The sequence below is a fragment of the Triturus cristatus genome, chromosome 4_1 (genome assembly GCF_964204655.1).
Source record: "Triturus cristatus chromosome 4_1, aTriCri1.1, whole genome shotgun sequence".
NCBI lineage: Eukaryota > Metazoa > Chordata > Amphibia > Caudata > Salamandridae > Triturus > Triturus cristatus.
The window spans coordinates 1,274,104,160-1,274,121,131 of NC_140585.1; the positions used below are offsets into that span (position 1 = coordinate 1,274,104,160).

Here is a 16,972-nt window from a genome sequence, read left to right on the forward strand (position 1 = left end):
ATTAATTGAGAGATTTAGGACCGAGCGGCAATGCAAAGACACAATGCTGTAAGTGTATCATATGGACAACGAGACAAAAGATGACCAGTGAATTGGACGAAAAGACAGCAGAAGAAATTTAAGAAAGCGGCGAAAGACAAAGTAACTGGTGTAGGTCAGATGTAAAATATGCATGGTGCAAATAACCTTCTGGGCAAAAGACAGGACTACTACAGAAACTGACCTACCACTCCAACTCAATCCACATGAACAATATTTGTAATCACAATTTAATACATGTATACAAAAAAGGCATGGAGAAACAACAATTGGGAACGATACCTGGTGCTTCCTAACATTTTTTCAATGAAACTGAGGTGGCCACTCTTTGAATTCTGCATCGACTGAAACCACTCTAAGCAGGCAAGCCTTTATCAAGCCTTATGGCAATTATTCCACCATCATAGAGCTGCGATAAGCTGCTACAACAACATGCCTCCTGTGGTAAGCAAACCAACAAACAATAGAACTTTTAGTACAAAATGCCAGGTGTGAAGAAACTGATCTCCCAACTATTACCAGTTGTTCTGCTTCTCTTTTGAAAAGCCAAATTGATAGTCCAATGGACTTCAGATTGTCCAATGTACTCTGCTTGGATGCAAAGTACCATGAATAGGCCAATAAGTGACATGCTGGCAATAGACAAACATCTCAATAAATAAATATACTGAATCCATACATGACAAATCTCAGATACTCTCTCCTCTCTACATGCATTTGAAGTGATTAACAAGCGCTGCCATTTCCCTGCCTAATATATATCTTGTTAATTCAGTATCACTGTATACATGAACTCTATGGTAACTCTGTTATTTTCACTACATTGAGCTCATGTCAGCTTTGCAATCCATTTATGAACTTTATGGTGAGCTCTGCCATAAATGTGTCTATCCACCCTCTGTCTATATCTACTATCTTCATACCCATTATCCATATGTTTAGTTCTGCTATTTTTATAACACTGACCTCTCACTTCATCTTGGCACTTTCCTACTTTTGAAGTCTATTGTTAGCTCTACTTTCTTCATACCCATGGGCCCTCATTTTAGCACTACTACCCCCCTTCCTTTGAACTCTATGGTTAGCCATGAAGACTTGATACCTGGGATTGACTTGACCTTTGCTCACAACCCCATAAACATTGTTTTGAAACATCTGCATACATTGAAATGTTTTTGATTTCCCCTCTCCTTTAATTTAAAGTCTAAAGGTGTGTTCTACTGTCACTAAATGTAGGAACCAGCTTAATGATTTATTCATTAACACTTTTGTCAATAAAATCTCACCCACATTTGCACAACTAAAGAGGAAAAGACAATACAAATGAGAGAAAGGAATATCCAGCTCTGTAGATAGGTTGAAAGTTGGAGTTAGGTCAGGTCTAATGCGGTACGGTAAGAACAGCTCTTAGAATGAAACTAAGGATAGATTTCATTTCCAACTCATCGCCAATTAAAGCCTATCAATTATATCAGAGCAACTTAATTTTTGCTACTGAGATCTGGCCCCGGTGTAGAGCCCAGGAGTACATGGTAATTTATTGTAATCAACACTATGATTATTGACAAAGAAACAGCATTATAGTAAAGCGAGTCCATCCAGGTCTAAGAATCAGCAGTAATTATAAAAAAACATTGACATGGGTTCCGACAGGGCCCTACATTCGTGTTCTTAACTAAAACATGGATAGATTTCTGAACAATAACTTTAAAAAACATTAAAATGATCCATGTCAGTTATATAGCTCCTGTTTACAATCTCAGATGTTTTACTTAATCCTGCATTCCCTAAGAGTGATTGCTTTTTCCAGTATTATGTATTTCTATAGCTTTCTTTTCATGGGGCACTTTACTTTTGTATATTGTGTACTGTGAATTGTGTTGTCTCTAGGTGTCTGTGAGTGTTGAGGTTGTGAGTGGTTGTTTATATTAGGCTTCAATTGAGAGCTCTGGAGTTCAGGCTGAAGGCATTGCATGCTTCTTGTGGTGCCTGTCACAACAGATAATCATCCAATCCTTGGCTTCTCGGCAGATTGTACAGAGCAGTGGTCATCTGTGCCAATTATAACTGTGATTCTATGTGAAAGTGTGTGAAGGAGGTACACAACTGCTGAAATATTGACAGGGTGAAAATAAAAGAAAATGAAGTGCTTACAGGTGATTGAGTGTCTTATGTTTGAAGAATGGATGGTGAAGTAAAGGTGATATAAGGAAGTACATACATGATAGATTGAGACACCCCAAAGATTACTACCTCTTCCATAGACATTAGTAAATGTTAATTCATACTCTCTTATTATCAGAATTGAAACATTTTCAATGCTAATTATTCACAACAAAATGATTGTTGTTATTTATTTGATACTTCTAACAAGCATTGGCAAAGCCAATAGGTTTGGCTTGTTTTAGTTGCATGTTCATTACTGCGCTATATGTCTGGCTGAAATAAAGAGAGCTCATACAGAGGCACCAAAATAGTGGTCATGTGGTACACTATACGTAGCACAGGGATTTAGTTTGCATGTTTAAAGCCACACTCTTAAATTTATAGTCCACGGGTTAGGAAAAGATTACTAGTTACACATCTTAGACGACTCCCCATTTAGAGACCCCCCACCCACTTTTTCTTTCCCACTTAAAGTCCTGCATTTAGGTTTTTGGCCACAGCTCCAAGAGATGGTGTGCTCTGTAATGTGTGCTGTGTAAATTTTACACATTCATTCATGTCATTGTGTCAATAATTAAACACTCCTGCCGCCATTCCCAAAGCTCACTTGTCTTTCGTCTGGGCAGCCCCTGCCTGCTTACCTGTGCTGTCTACTATAGTGTTCTGTTTTAATGTGCATTATCCCATGCGCCACAGCTCACCCCGTGAAGATGCAAGAGAAATGATTATGTCATAGGAATCCAAGGCTGTAAAAGGTAATATCAACCATAGAGAGCATGGAAAGATAAGCTAAGGAAATAAAGTTGCTGCACAAACCAGACAACCATGAAGTGAACGTCAATCTGATTCATAAAAAAGAAGAGCAATCTGCAATGTGGCTTGGAAGAACAACAAAAATAATGCCTCAAGTACACACAGTAGCAAATGTACATGCTATTGTTGTGGATCTAGTGCACACTTGGCATCTAATAAAGGATGTCCTGCTTTAGGCAAGATTTGCAAGGGATGCAGAAAAATTTGACATTTCTGTAAAGTTTGCAAAACATCCTGTGTATGGAAAGTCTTTTCTGAAGATGATTCCATATCAAAGGAAGACTCTGATGAGAGTGAACTGATGGAAAATTTGGTGTTATTGGTGGCCATCATCAACAAGGAAGATGTACACAAGCATCCCAGGTACAATGTTCATATGAATGGAGAAAACGTGGAGATGTTGGTGGACACCGGATCCAGGATCACAATCATTTCAAACGATACTTACATTAATTTAAAGTGCAAGACTCCACTAGAAGCCAGCAGAATCCTTCAAGGTGCCTACGGTGCTCACAAAAACTAGGAGTATTCAAAGCATTTTTGGCATTCAAAGAGAAAAATGCTTTCACAAGAATTTTCATGGTAGATTACGTCAACATCCTTGACTGGTTAGAATGACAGAAGCTGAGAGCAAGGATTAACCCATGCCAGCCTCCGTATGTGTTTAGCATACAAGAGGATAACTTGCAAACAATACTCGAAGAATACAAGGGAATGTTCAATGAGCAACTGGGCTCAAATAACTTCAAATATGAGATCATTTTGAAAAACAACACATGCCCTGTTAAACAACATGTCAGAAACATAACTTTGCCAGCTTGTGCGTAGGTGAAAGCCATTCTGAACAGTCGGTATAGCAGTGGAATAATTGAACCAATCAACGTATCCAAATGGCTATCGCCCGTGGCCATTGCAAGAAAGAAGAACGGAACGATCTGCTTATGTATTGACCTTCGTGAGCTTAACTGCCATGTTATAGCTGATTGCCAGCCCCTACCTCGAATAAATGAGATGGTAATGAACATTGGACCAGCCAAAAATCTTTGCAATGCTCGATTTCAGTGCAGCAGACCATCAAAAACAACTGGATGAGAGGTAAAAAAATGATACAGCATTTATCACACCTGAAGGAGCATAGCAGTTGTGCAGGTCACCTTTCAGGCTGTGTTCGGCATCTGCTGTATTTCAACATATAATGAGTCAACTGTTCTGTGGCTTGGAAGGCGTGAGGTCGTTCCAAGATGACATACTGATTTACAGCAAGACGAAAGAAGAGCACACAGTCATACTAAAGACAGTGGTCTCACCATGCAAAAAGACAAATGTAAATTTTTCAAAGCGACTTGAGTATTTAGGTCACCTCATTGATGAACATGGAGGTCCATTAAACCGTCTTTGATAACTGCAATTTCTATGTCACCAAACCCATCCAATAAAGAACTAGCATAATTTTTGGGCATGTGCGAATGCCACTCCAAGTTCATACAAAAGTAGTCTGTTAAAGTGGAACCGCTCTGGAAACTGATAATAAAGATGCAGAGTTCATAAATGATGACAAATGCGAGCAAAACAAACAACATTAAAAAAGAACTTGAGCAAGCACCATTCATGCAGTGATTCAGTGAAAAATTGCAAAGCATAGTGACTATGGATGCAAGTCAGATCGTACATGGGGGCGGTGCCCAACCAGAAGACAGAAAAATGGGGAAAAGGTAATTGATTTTGCTTCACGCTAGTTAAGAGAACTAATAAGTAAATACTCAGTAATTCAGCGCATGTTATTGGCTTGTGTTTGGGCAGTTACAAAATGTAAAAGCTTTCTTTGGGGCAAAGAGTTCACCATCCACACTGATCCTAGAAAGAAGGGATACTAGTCAACCCTCCCAGAGGATAGCAAAGTTATCATGAACATTGCAGGAATATCAGGTTAGGATGAAGCACATTCCTGGCAGAGTGAATGTATCGGCGATCTAATTGTCAAAAGCCCCCTGTGATAGTGAATCGGATTGTGATGAAAGTGCGCGTGATGACCTGCTGTTTGCATGTCTGCTTGAATGTGATTAATTAAATGGTAACATTACCAAACCTGAGTGGATGGCAGCCATTATGAGTGTTTGCAGAAATGAAAATAAATTATAGTTGAAGGATGACTTCGAGAAAGAGTGTTAGACGAGGCATTAAGATTGTATTTTAAAATAAAAGACGACATCAGTGTTGTCGATGATGCCATTCTCGGTGGTGAAACCTTGATTGCACTGACATCCTTGATGGGAAGGTTAATAACCTTAGCACACAAGGGCCATGTGGGAATGACTGGTACAAAACAAAGGTTAAGGTAGAGATACTGGTGGCCCTCAATGTATTGTGATGTTGATGTGTATGTAAGTCATTGTTCAGTCTGTACCAAAGCAGATAAAAGCATGACTACATACCAATGCCCCATGACACCAGTGAAACTGCCTGAGGGTGCCTGGATAAAAGTCGGCATCAACTTTAGTGGACCAATGAAGACTTTAACCTTAGAGATGTGTTTTGCCATGGTGATAATAGATTATTTCAGCAAGTGAGTAGAAATTAAATTTGTATCACAACCTACCACGTCTGAAGTGGTGAGCTTCTTGAAGGAAGTGTTTTGCAGAGAGGTCTTCCCACATCAGTTAGTAGCTGATAATGGAGTGCAGTTTGTGTCCTCGGAACTGATTGCCTTCATGAAAATATGGCATGGAACATGTAAGGTCCTCCTTATACCACCCACAAGTTGATGGGCAGGTCAAGGGAGCCAATTGCCTAGTTAAGGAAACAATCCAAATGGCTTTCAGGTCTAACATCCCCATTGAGGCAGCGCTCAGAACCAGATTATGGTCATAACCTACCACTTAGCACAAAAGCACAAGCTTCAGCTGATCAGGGGTAGAGTAGCTGTCACACAATTGCGGCCATAGTGGTCTTTGGCTTGGAACAAATGGGAAGGTGAGAACAGGAGGGAGAAAGAGATCAAGATGAGAAGTTTGGTGGACAAATGCCAGAAGTGCATGTGTAGCAATCACAATGCTAGGAATGTGGTAAAGGAGATGTCTGTGAGAGCAGGTGATGTTGTGAGAGTGAAGAATCCAAAAAAAGAGCAAACAAGAGCGGATACAGTGAAACAAGGCATGTGGTCAAGACCAAAAATACTGCTATTTTACTAGACAATGGTCAGTGGTGGAATGGATCGAATGTTGCTACCAGTAAGGCCCAAGAACAAGTACGCAGGCATGATGCAGTGCAGAACAATGCATTAGCATAGGCTGGACATGCCAACAACATTAACCAACGTTGAACATGCACTGAGTGTGCTACTAAAAATAGTCCTCCAATTGTCTTCTCTCAGGATTGCAACTAATCCCCGGGGTACTGTTCAGAATAAAAGAACAATTGTTCCGCCTGTCAAATTTAAAGATCATGTAATGAAGTCGTTTTTGAAAGAAGGGAAAATATGTAGTGTTCTGTTTTAAGGTGCATTGTCCCACTCTCCACATCTCACTCCGCTACTATTCCCACCTCGTGTGTCTATGCCCGTGGCGAATGCCGCACACTGTGGTTAGAATGTTGAGGGCATGGAGGTCAGTGAGGGAACATTAACGGCATTCTATGAGGAGTGTACCTGGAATAACGTCACGCTTCATTCGACCCCTGTCAGGGGCGTAACACTGCCCTTCGGCTGGGGAGCTCCTGATAGAGTCCGGAGGGGGCCCCTCCACGCACTTTGCAGGGGGGCCCCCTCAATTATCGTTACGCCACTGGCTCCTGTCTCCTCATTAATACACAACCCAGGATAGACTGCAAAGGCTCTGCTCCCACAATCCCTGGCTTGTTATCTCCCTTGAAGCGCCAGCCAGTCAGGATCTTTGAAGCTGACGATAAGGGCCCCCAAGCAAGTCTTTATAGAGCCGTATCTCACCGATAATGATCCCTCCCAGCTGCGGAATACTAATAGCCCTCTGACATTTGTGCAGTCTTGCATTTACTGCAACTCAATTCAGCTCTTGCGACATGGGCATTAACTTGTGAGTGTCAGAGAAGCTGTGTATATCTCCTTCATATTTTGTTTTTGTCATATTTAGTGCGTTTTTAACATATCATCAAATGCTTTCTCATAATGATTCTTTTTTGTGGTTTTTTTTTATATTTGCTTTCCAAAGGGAGAATAAGCTGATGCTTTCTATGTTTATTTGCTTCTTTTTTTCGTGAAAAGTTTTTGGTGTCCAATATGGTTTCTCACTGGCAGTGGCCCACAATGCAGTGACAGTACAATAATTAGTTAAAATGAATACAAGCGCATTGAGGAAAATGTGTCCCAAGTAACCCTGCGCACTAAAGTCAGCCATTTTTACGCTTGTCAGTGTGATGCACTTAAAAGGTGAGCAGATGGTCACAGTTAAGCATACTAACTAGTACAAACTGCAGATGGAGTTTTATGTAATTACACTTTCTTCAGAAACCAACAATATTGTTCATCTTTAGACAACCCTCCAGCATTATTGCTATTGAAGCAGGTTAATTGGATCACACGGATCAACAGAAAATTGCATGGAAAACGTCACCATACTATGGGTGGGTACAATGTCTGCCCGCAGAACTGGCAATATATGGAAACTCCACGTTGCACTTGTTACATGGAATTCCGGACAAATTCTGCCAATCTCCACATGTCGGAATATATTTCCCGTGAGGCTCCAGAAATGCAAGCGCTTGCGAGATTTGGCACCCCCTGGAGCCATTTTTAATGTCCGCGGCCGCGGTCAGAGGGTTGCTTCTCGAGTAGAATTGATGCAGCTTTAGTAGATTTTCTAATTGAGCAGCAGCAACATCAACTGGGATGGTTACATGCTCTTGCGCAACACATGGTGTCATCCGCACTGACATTTCAGGATTGCTCGCGCATCTGTTGCAACATTGCAGCGCGAGCACTGTGACATGCATATTCCCACCCATTTATGGAACTCGGTGGAACTTAATGGCATTTTTATGCAACTCAGTGGAATTCCGTGGAGTGAAACTCTGCGAGTTCCATGCACCCCTACTCTATACTTCTTGGAAAGAACATTTAGGTTTTTGCTGGGTTTTTCCAGAGAAAACAGAGGGTAATGCTTACAGAGGCCCTTGCTTGTATCATGCCATGGGCAGAAAGAAATTTGGCGCCGTCATGCTGTTTGTGAATAAAGTGAGGCAGCAAGGGATTGGAGGTGGTGAGGGGCAAGGCAGTGGGGGACACCTTTTGTGTTCGGATATTAGGGGATGTTAAAGTCTACATTTTCATTAAAATTTGCCTTGGCTAACAATGAAGAAATGTTCCTGACATTAAAACATGTGTTTAACTTTATCATATCTGTAGAAGAGATAACAAAAAATATACAAAATGATTCTCTAAAATGTGATAAATAAATAAAGCTTTAACCATGGGAGAAGATCCCTTCTGAACATGTAAAAAATAAATAAACGTGCACCTTAAACAAGTAGTAGGCTTTCCTACCTGATGTGCTGCAACAACCAGGCCTGAAAAATATTTTGTCCACTTCTGCTTGACATGTCTTTCAGGAACTGCAGACCTAATCCTCTGACTGTAAAATCCTTTATCACTTTAAAATGTGTTGTTCTGAGAGAAATTTATTTATTTTGCTTTCTCACACTATATGATTTCCCTCATTTCACTAAACAATGCATTCAGCTATATTTTATAATGAATAGAGCATTAATAATGTTGAACTTATTGATGATATTTGTTTGTATGGCCTCATCAAGATGTACTCTACTGATAGAAAAGTTTCACTGCTTTAGACTAGCCCCTTGTCCACACAATGGGATACTGACAACAGCTAACAGAATAGGCCTGTAAAGCGTCTCATGAGAATCTTGCCCCATGTATCTAGTGCAAGACATATTTGAAACTTTTAGATAACTGCTCACCGGCGTGAATGTTTACCGTGTGAAATAGGAGGAGAAACGGCAGACCATCGGAAGACCCATTTCTATTGGATGAACCATGCTGGATGTTGAAAATAATTTATGTTTTCATATATACGTGTTCCTAGTTAGAGAGCCTTCATTCGAGTTCCCTTTTCCATGCCACCTTACCCTCAATGCTTTATGCATTATTTCTTAGTTAATTTTGTCCAGAAAGTTGTTTGCTACTGCTAACATCAATTTCCTATTATCTTGATCGTTTTGGGAGGAGACATTCTCCTACAGCTCATCACAGCTACTGCTTTGATTAATTCTCTTTGATTTAATTAACAGTTGCTACTGCAACTTGTTAGGGAACTAGGCTGAGTTTTTTCCAACTACTCTTTATGGGGAGTTCATTCTTTAGAGCACTAAATGCTCCAGAATCTTGCTTTTTCCAAGAGAACTCTTTCTGGGTTCTTAATAGAGTACGACTCTTAGACTAGGATCGGGACTATTTCCTTTATGGAACACGCTGTCTATAATATGCTGCCTCTAACTAAACCTTTTCTTCATATAACTGTAAATTGACTAACCTTAATAAAAACAACAAGAGCAATACAAATCTCCTAATGAGAAATGGAGCCATAAAACGATTCTAAACCTCTTATCATTGACTGTACATTAAGTTACTGAAAGTTGATGATTATATTTGAAATTAAGTTTATTACAGCTCCATTCTGCCAAAATCCATTGGACTGAATATCAAGGAATGCCAAAAATAGGAGGCTTTTGTTGTAAGTGCTTCGGTCTGCACTGACCATCAAATCACCCTCCCAAATTTTGGCCTGTAACAGGAGGTTTGCTATTTGCATAATCTTAATGCAAAAGCATTGTTAGCTCTCCTGAAGACTGCTTACTCATGCCATAAACCGGCCAGGGGGATGCTTATCAAAATGTATATATCTCATACCTTCAAAGTATTAGTACAGTGTTGACTTTCTGGTGTTACGCATAGTGGCAGCCGGCATGGATCTGAGGTGGCGGGGCGTGGAAGTAAGGGTATCTAAAAAAGATTTAAAAAAAAAGAAAAATACACTTACCTCCTGCCTTGTCTCTCCCATGTCATCTCTCCTCTGCGTTGGGCCAAAGTCGCAGAACAGAAAAGCACTTTCAGGCTCCTCTGAGCCAATCAAAATGCTGTGATGCAGCATTGGGATTGGGATTGGTCTGAGTGCTGTAGTTCGGCTCTGAGATGGGGACTGGGGGCTGGACATGTTCTCCACCCAGGCTGTAATGCAGACTTGAGCCAACCACAGTGCCGCAATGTAGCGTGATTGGTCTGAGCGCCGTAGTTCGGCGCTGAGACGGGGACTGCAGGCTGGGCATGTTCTCTACTCAGGCTGTAATGCAGCCTGGGTGGAGAACATGCAAAGTACGCATGACTGTTTGGCCGGCCCTCTTGAGCCGGCCAAAGTTTCATTCGATCTTCAGTGTGTCCATCACTCCTCGCCCTGCTCTGTGAGCAGAGCAGCCCCGCCCCGCCAAGCTCCAGCAGCAGGACAAAATAAAATGATATCAAGTTATTATTATTTTGTTTCCCTTTCTTTCACTCAGGGGCAGCTCGTCCACTAGGGCGGTGGAGCATCGCCCCACTGCTTTCTCGCAGTGCGAGAAGCAGAAACATAAAATGGTAATAACTTTCTGTTATTACCATTTTATGTTTGGCTGCGGCCGGCGGGTGGGCGAGGCTGCTCTGCGAGCAGCCAGGGCAGTGGAGGAGTGATGTGCCCACTCCTGAAGGTGCAATGAATGTTTGGTCGGCCCTCTGGGGCCGCCCAAACTAGCCATGCACACTCTGCCCTTTCTCCATGCAGGCTGCAATGCAGCATACATGGAGAACATGGCCTCCCTGTAAGCCCCTGGCAGGGGGGCGTCCCCACCAATCACAACACTGCTGCAAGCAGCGTTGTGATTAACTTAGGGGAGGGAGGCTGGCTGCCTGCTTCCTGTTGTCGGAGGCAGGAGAGCAGGAGCAGGAGCCGGGAAGACTCACGACCCGGACGGTGGAGAGGTAAGTTTTTTTTGTTTTAATTTTTTAATCACCCCCCTCCCTACGCGACACACCCTCCCTGAGCGACCCCCCCAGCTGCAAGCCATGCCAGCCACGACTGCTTCAAAGCAGTGTGGCGACGCTCCTCTGCCTTAGCAGTAAGGGACTGCTGAAGATTGTTGAACATGCTTTGAAATCGATCATTAAATTACATTAAAGTGAACGTTTTTAACTTACAATAAGAAATTTTTAATCTTTTTTTTTTTTTTTTTTAAATATATCTGTGAAACCAAAAAAGGCACGACTCGAATCTCTTTGCATCATCTGAATATTTCTGATGTGTGCCGCGTTTCTTTGTTACCGTGACTACGACGAGGTAATAATAGATCTTAACCATTACTGTCCTCTTTCTCTTTTGATGTCTTATTTTAGATGTCAGGGTAATGGAACATCAGACCGAAGTATGAGATAATATTCTTCTAGAGTTTAGGTGAATTTTGACTTGTCGGCAGGATGCGCGAGCCTGATGTGGAATCTATAGCGTCAGTCTGAGCGGAGCAGAGACGTTTTATATGATTTCTGAGAAAAGTAACTTCATGGAATGCCAGTTTGACGTGTCTGTTTCACCTAACCCATTTCCCGAAAATAACATTCACTCTTGTATGGGAACCTCATTCACTCAATACAAGTTTTTTTCTTTGAAAAGGCTGACATAAATCTTTATTTTCATTTTCTTACTACCCCTAGCCATTCAGTCGTCTGCTGACCTATTGTTCTCCCATTTGTTTTTCTCTTTCTTATGTGATCCCCCGAACTCCCTGTCTGTTATCATCAATCTCTCTTTTTACTCATCCTTCTTCCTATCTTTTTCGATTTTCTTCTTTTTCTTAGAAGAGACCTCTACACCTCACCGTCCTAATGCTTCTTAACTCTGCTTTATTTTTCTTTGATTTTTTTTCTTCCACTGCTCGTCCCAAACTGTTTTTCTCCCTTACTCCTGACGTTTTTTCTTTAAATAAATGCGACTCCGTTCACAATAACTGATTTAGCTTTATCTACTCACAGAGTTTCCCCACCCCTTCTCCTTAACTATTTTCCTATTGCTAGGGGTAGCCAGAATTTGCGTAGTCGCACTACGCAAAGCTTTGTGAAATGCTAAAAAATCTCCGCGAGTACGCAGAGTTCCGCGAGCACGCAGAGTTCCGCGAACACGTGGAATTGCTTGTTCCGCCCGTTCGCAATGCTTTTTTCCTGTTCGCGAACGCTTTATGCGTGCTCGGGGGGAAATAGCTCCCGAACACGCATTTTGAAAGCGCGAACAAGCAAAAAATTCCGCGAAGCTGCGGATCGTGGAATTTTTGCCAAATCCGCATTCTCCACAGAACATGAAATTACCTACATTCCGCAAATTACGCGAGCGGAACGGAATTTACCGCCCATGCCTATTGCTGATGTCTGTCGCAGGTGTTCTTCGTGTTTTTTAGGGTCGTGATCGAAAAAGTAAAAATTCACGGTTACCGTACATTATTTAGTGTCTCATTGTTTATTCCTTGTCAATAGAAAATTTCAATCTCCCTATTCATCCTTTTCCTGGAATTTGTCAATGTTTGTGTGTTTCGAATTTAATACATGGACTGTGAAGTGCTTTCTAACTTTTCCCACATTTTTCGATATTTTCATAAATATTATTCCTCACAAAGCTATGTTCATTGATTTGGAGTGTCATATGTTGTAGTTTCAAAACTGGTTATCTTGGCAGAATGTCAAATCAAAGAGGGACGCCATAAAATAATCGGATACATATAATAATTCAAGATTTTTTCTTTAAGCACAGTAAGAATGAAATGTGATGTCCCTTATAGAAGGGGCCTTCTTAACCCCATTATCTGGTGAAAGGACCAGCAGGTGTTTGGAAATACGCCAGTTTTTCCCATGCAATTGCTATTCAGCTTAAGATGACAATTTGCCGGTTGGAAATGTGGTGGCACAGAATTGCATAGGGCATGAAAAGTGAACCAGTGACTGACAGTTATGAAGGAGACAGCTTATTGGTGGCACGGTCTGTCAGTCACCAGTGGCACAAGCCTCTGTGAGAGACAGTTGGCCATTGCATACTGTGCAGTAGCTCCTGACAGGCAGAAGCCCCCTTCTACAGCAGGATGGAAGGCACCACCTATATTCATAACATGATGGCAATATAGGCAGCAGGAGAACCCAAGCCCTGTAATTATTGTCTATGAGACTGCCAACTTTTTCAGGAAACTGGCACATCACTACTAGTAATCTAGCTACCCTGCATCCAGAAAAGTATAGTCAATTTCAGATGTTGCTCTGTTACCTAAAGGCTTCTGTGTGCCACTGTGAATTTGCAATGATCTTGTACTTGCACCTGACTCTTGACTTTGCCCCTGTAACATGAACAAGTGTTCATAATAACTTAAATAAAACTCCCCTATAAACACTAAAGTTGAAGGAATGTTTAGGTTGTCAGGGTCAATAGTGGTTACAGTACAAATCTAGAAATTTCCATCTTTAAGATAATATCTACAACATAATTTCCCACGCCTGCTATCATTTGTGAAATATGGAAATAAGATGCGGAAGAAAAATACTGAGTATGTTTATGAATGTGAAAGTGTATAAATGAGCATGTGTGGAAAGACAATGGATAGAAATGATAACCACTGAATAGTTTTCTGAGTAGGGAACGTACTATGCCATTATATTAAGCATTCCAATGTAGAACATTAATGGTGGTTGTATTATTATGCTCATGAGGTGTTAAGTTTTATTTTGTATGTTCTTTTGAATGCACGAAAGTTGGAGCGCTTTACAGCAGAACTAAAATACATGCCAAATTCTTTCTCTTTTTTTAGGAACAGAGAGATCAATTGATTTGGTCAGAATAACAAGATGATGAGCCAGGAGTCGAAGCTGGTTCCGAATGTTGGCAGCTCTAGTCACTAGGCTACATCGCAGCCACCTAGTACAACTTTGTCTGTATTTGAACAAGGGTCATAACTTAGTGACATTCTGCGGAGTGAATCTCCAATTTCCCAACTAAAAAGCAGTGGGTTGCAGGGTGGAGGGGTGAGATAGGCAATGTGTGGTATGGACTGTTTCCATGAGGAACAGGGTCTGTACAGATCTGTATTAGCTGGGCCTATGTCTAGAGTGGTACAGTGGTCAAAAATGATGGGTTGGAATACTATCCCAAGCAATTGTCACTGGTTATTTGCAAGAATTCGTTCCATCACCTTTTGGGTTTTTGATTGCCAGCAGTATTTGATTGCCAGTAGTATGCCCGGAACCTGAGACTAGTGCAGCTTTCCAAGCCCACTAATGCCAATTTTTGTAAATTCCAACGAGTAATAAATTTGCACCAAGTCAAGGAGGACTTCTATGGCTGCAGATGTAATATTTATTTGGTAGACCAGTCACTGTATCTATTTAAGTTACTGCTTCAAAAAATGAAAAAGTTAAAAGCTCTTAGTGAGGCAGCCGAGTCAAGGTTATTTAGGCTCCTCCACCCCGCCAGACCATGAGCCAAATTTTGATTAACTACTAAATACTACGCGTTCAATCTAACCGTATGTAATTGATTTACGCTGACACTAATGTGCGCCTTTATTTTTCCGTTTTACTTTATCACCTTATTATAGGTCTTTGCAAAGAGTGGTACACATGGGGCTGGTCCCCATGCGGTCCTGAAGAAGAGGTTTAGGGGATAACCTCGAAACATGTTGGCTTTCAATATTAGGGACTATTAGCACATTATTACCTAATTCCTCCCTTTTATTAACCCCCCTTTTTATCCTTTACCAACTAGGAGCACTTATAAACTAATTTACGCTCACTAGCTAGGTAATTTTTAATTTAAACCCACACCACTCCCCTCTCACTGCACTACACATAGTCTTCACTAAATAGTGCTCCTACGTAACTGTCGCAAGTCGCAGCACGCCCCAAGCAGTAGATGCTTGGGATGGCCCCAATGATGAAGCATGTCACCTAGGGGAAACCTTTGGTGAGTGAGGGGACTCAAGAAAAGCATTTTCTTTTCTCTATTTGAGGTGCGTCTTACTCACTAAGTAGACCCCTCCCTTCCCATCTAGCTAGGTTCTCTGATCCATGATGTCGGATCTTTTTTTGCGTTATAGTGCAATCCTAGCCAAAAGACACTGTATAAGGTCAAAAGCAAGCAAAAAGTGAATGAGAGACAGTAGAGGCATCTTGGTTATAGACAATAAGTACATTGTGGTGTAGTGTTCTCTAAAGAGGTGAGTCTTCAACTCTTGCCTAAATTAGAGCAGTGTTTAGGCGGCTATGATGAATACAGAGATGTTGTTCCAGATTCAGGGTATTTAAGTGTTTAAATAAGTCCACTACTGTACTTTTAACCAAGCTGACCAAAATTTAATATAATACACATTTACATTAATAAGCTAATAGGCTGTAACAGTTTAGTTTTAGTTCCAGGTAATTAGAACATATTTTGAAATTCTTTTATTCATTAAAAAAAATTAGATAAAAAAAGATACATTTTATTAAATCTCTTGATATTTTCCCATGGACAAAGGCCTACCTCAGTAGTAAGGATATCAAAAAACAGGTACAAATTTACTAGTGGGAACTTTACACTCCTAAATTCTGTAGTAGGAGACCACTTGATGATGCCGTGACCGAATGCACGGATAATTCTTTGACCATTTGGTCACAATAAAACTTTAAGTTGACCCAGGTCTAATGAAATCTATTTTCAGTCCTGAGGAAGTTCAAGGCCGATAGGCCTTACAAAACATGTGCTGGCTGGCTGTTGATGGTTTTGATTTCGAGATAATAAAGAACAAAGGTTTTGTAAATGTTCTCAAGCTTCAACGAGTATTACTCTTTGGTGCCCACAGTGATTCCTGAATCAAGCCTAATGTTATGAAGAGTGCAATAGAGTGAATCAGTGGCGTAATGAAAGTTTAAGGGGCCCCCCTGCAATGTACACAGAGGGGCCCCCACTCCGCATTTTATCCAGAGGCCTCAGACCGTAGTTCTGTTCTGAGGGTGCCCCCCTGGAGCTGGGGCCCCCCCCACACTGCGGGGGTTGAGGGGGCCTGTGTTACGCCCCTGGAGTGAATTCTTTTGGGATGAGTGATAAACCTTAGCCACAAAGGCATGAGTGCCCCTCTGTACCACATGAAGTACAGGGACAACTCTGCCCTTGGCACTAAGTTTTGGTATCAGGGCAAGCTGACATTTGAAGCTGGACAAGAAGTCACTTAGTAAGACAACAGCTCTTGCTGATCAGCAAAATAGTCTAAAGATCTCTTGCTTATTTAATACTTTAAAGTCAATTTTAGAAATGACAATTTAGAAATGACAAAGCAGTAGAAGTCAGAGTTAAAGTACAAATTCTAAAGAATTTACATTAAAATCTCCCACCTCCTACGTGTGTAGAGGTGGACTGGCTAATTGGTAATCATGAAGCTTTAAGAAAAAGCTGACAATGTCAAGTGCATGAATGAGCTCTTTCACTCTTTTAAAATTAGCGGCTTGCTAGTAAATTCAATAATTTCCACACAGGTTTCATGTGCCAATGTCAGACTGTCACTTCAATGACACTTCAGGTCAATGTTCTTCACGCTTATACTTTTCAACAGTTTGCAAACTTTGATGCTAACAGACTCTCAAATTAGGGTGTCAACTGATTTTCAGAAAGGAAGGGGTCCCCTTTGGCCCCTTTCTTTTGTCGATCAAGGTGGCAATTAAGGGTACAGTAGGGAGTGGTGTTGAGGACCCCTGATAGCTCAGCGTGATTTTTTCGCAACTGAAAGGCCCCATCTCTCATCCGCGAAGCCCTGCCTACTCTTTCCGCCCTCAGGATCATCGCAAGTGATGCTTTACTTGCTCCCGGCGACAGTCTAGGACCTGTTTGGATCTGTATCTGACCTGCGCTCCATTGCAGTTGGCCTGAACATTGGATGGACC

The 16,972-nt window shown here is 41.3% G+C and overlaps 1 protein-coding gene across 2 annotated transcripts in view; it reads left to right on the forward strand.

The window, feature by feature from the left end:
• LOC146856569 (uncharacterized) overlaps window positions 1–15,808 on the forward strand; it is a 161,134-nt gene extending 145,326 nt beyond the window's left edge. For both annotated transcript variants that reach the window (XR_014981529.1, XR_014981530.1), the window contains one exon: window positions 13,870–15,808. The gene's annotated coding sequence lies outside the window, so the exon portion shown is untranslated. The remainder of the gene's footprint in view (window positions 1–13,869) is intronic.
• The last annotated feature ends 1,164 nt before the right edge of the window (window positions 15,809–16,972 follow it).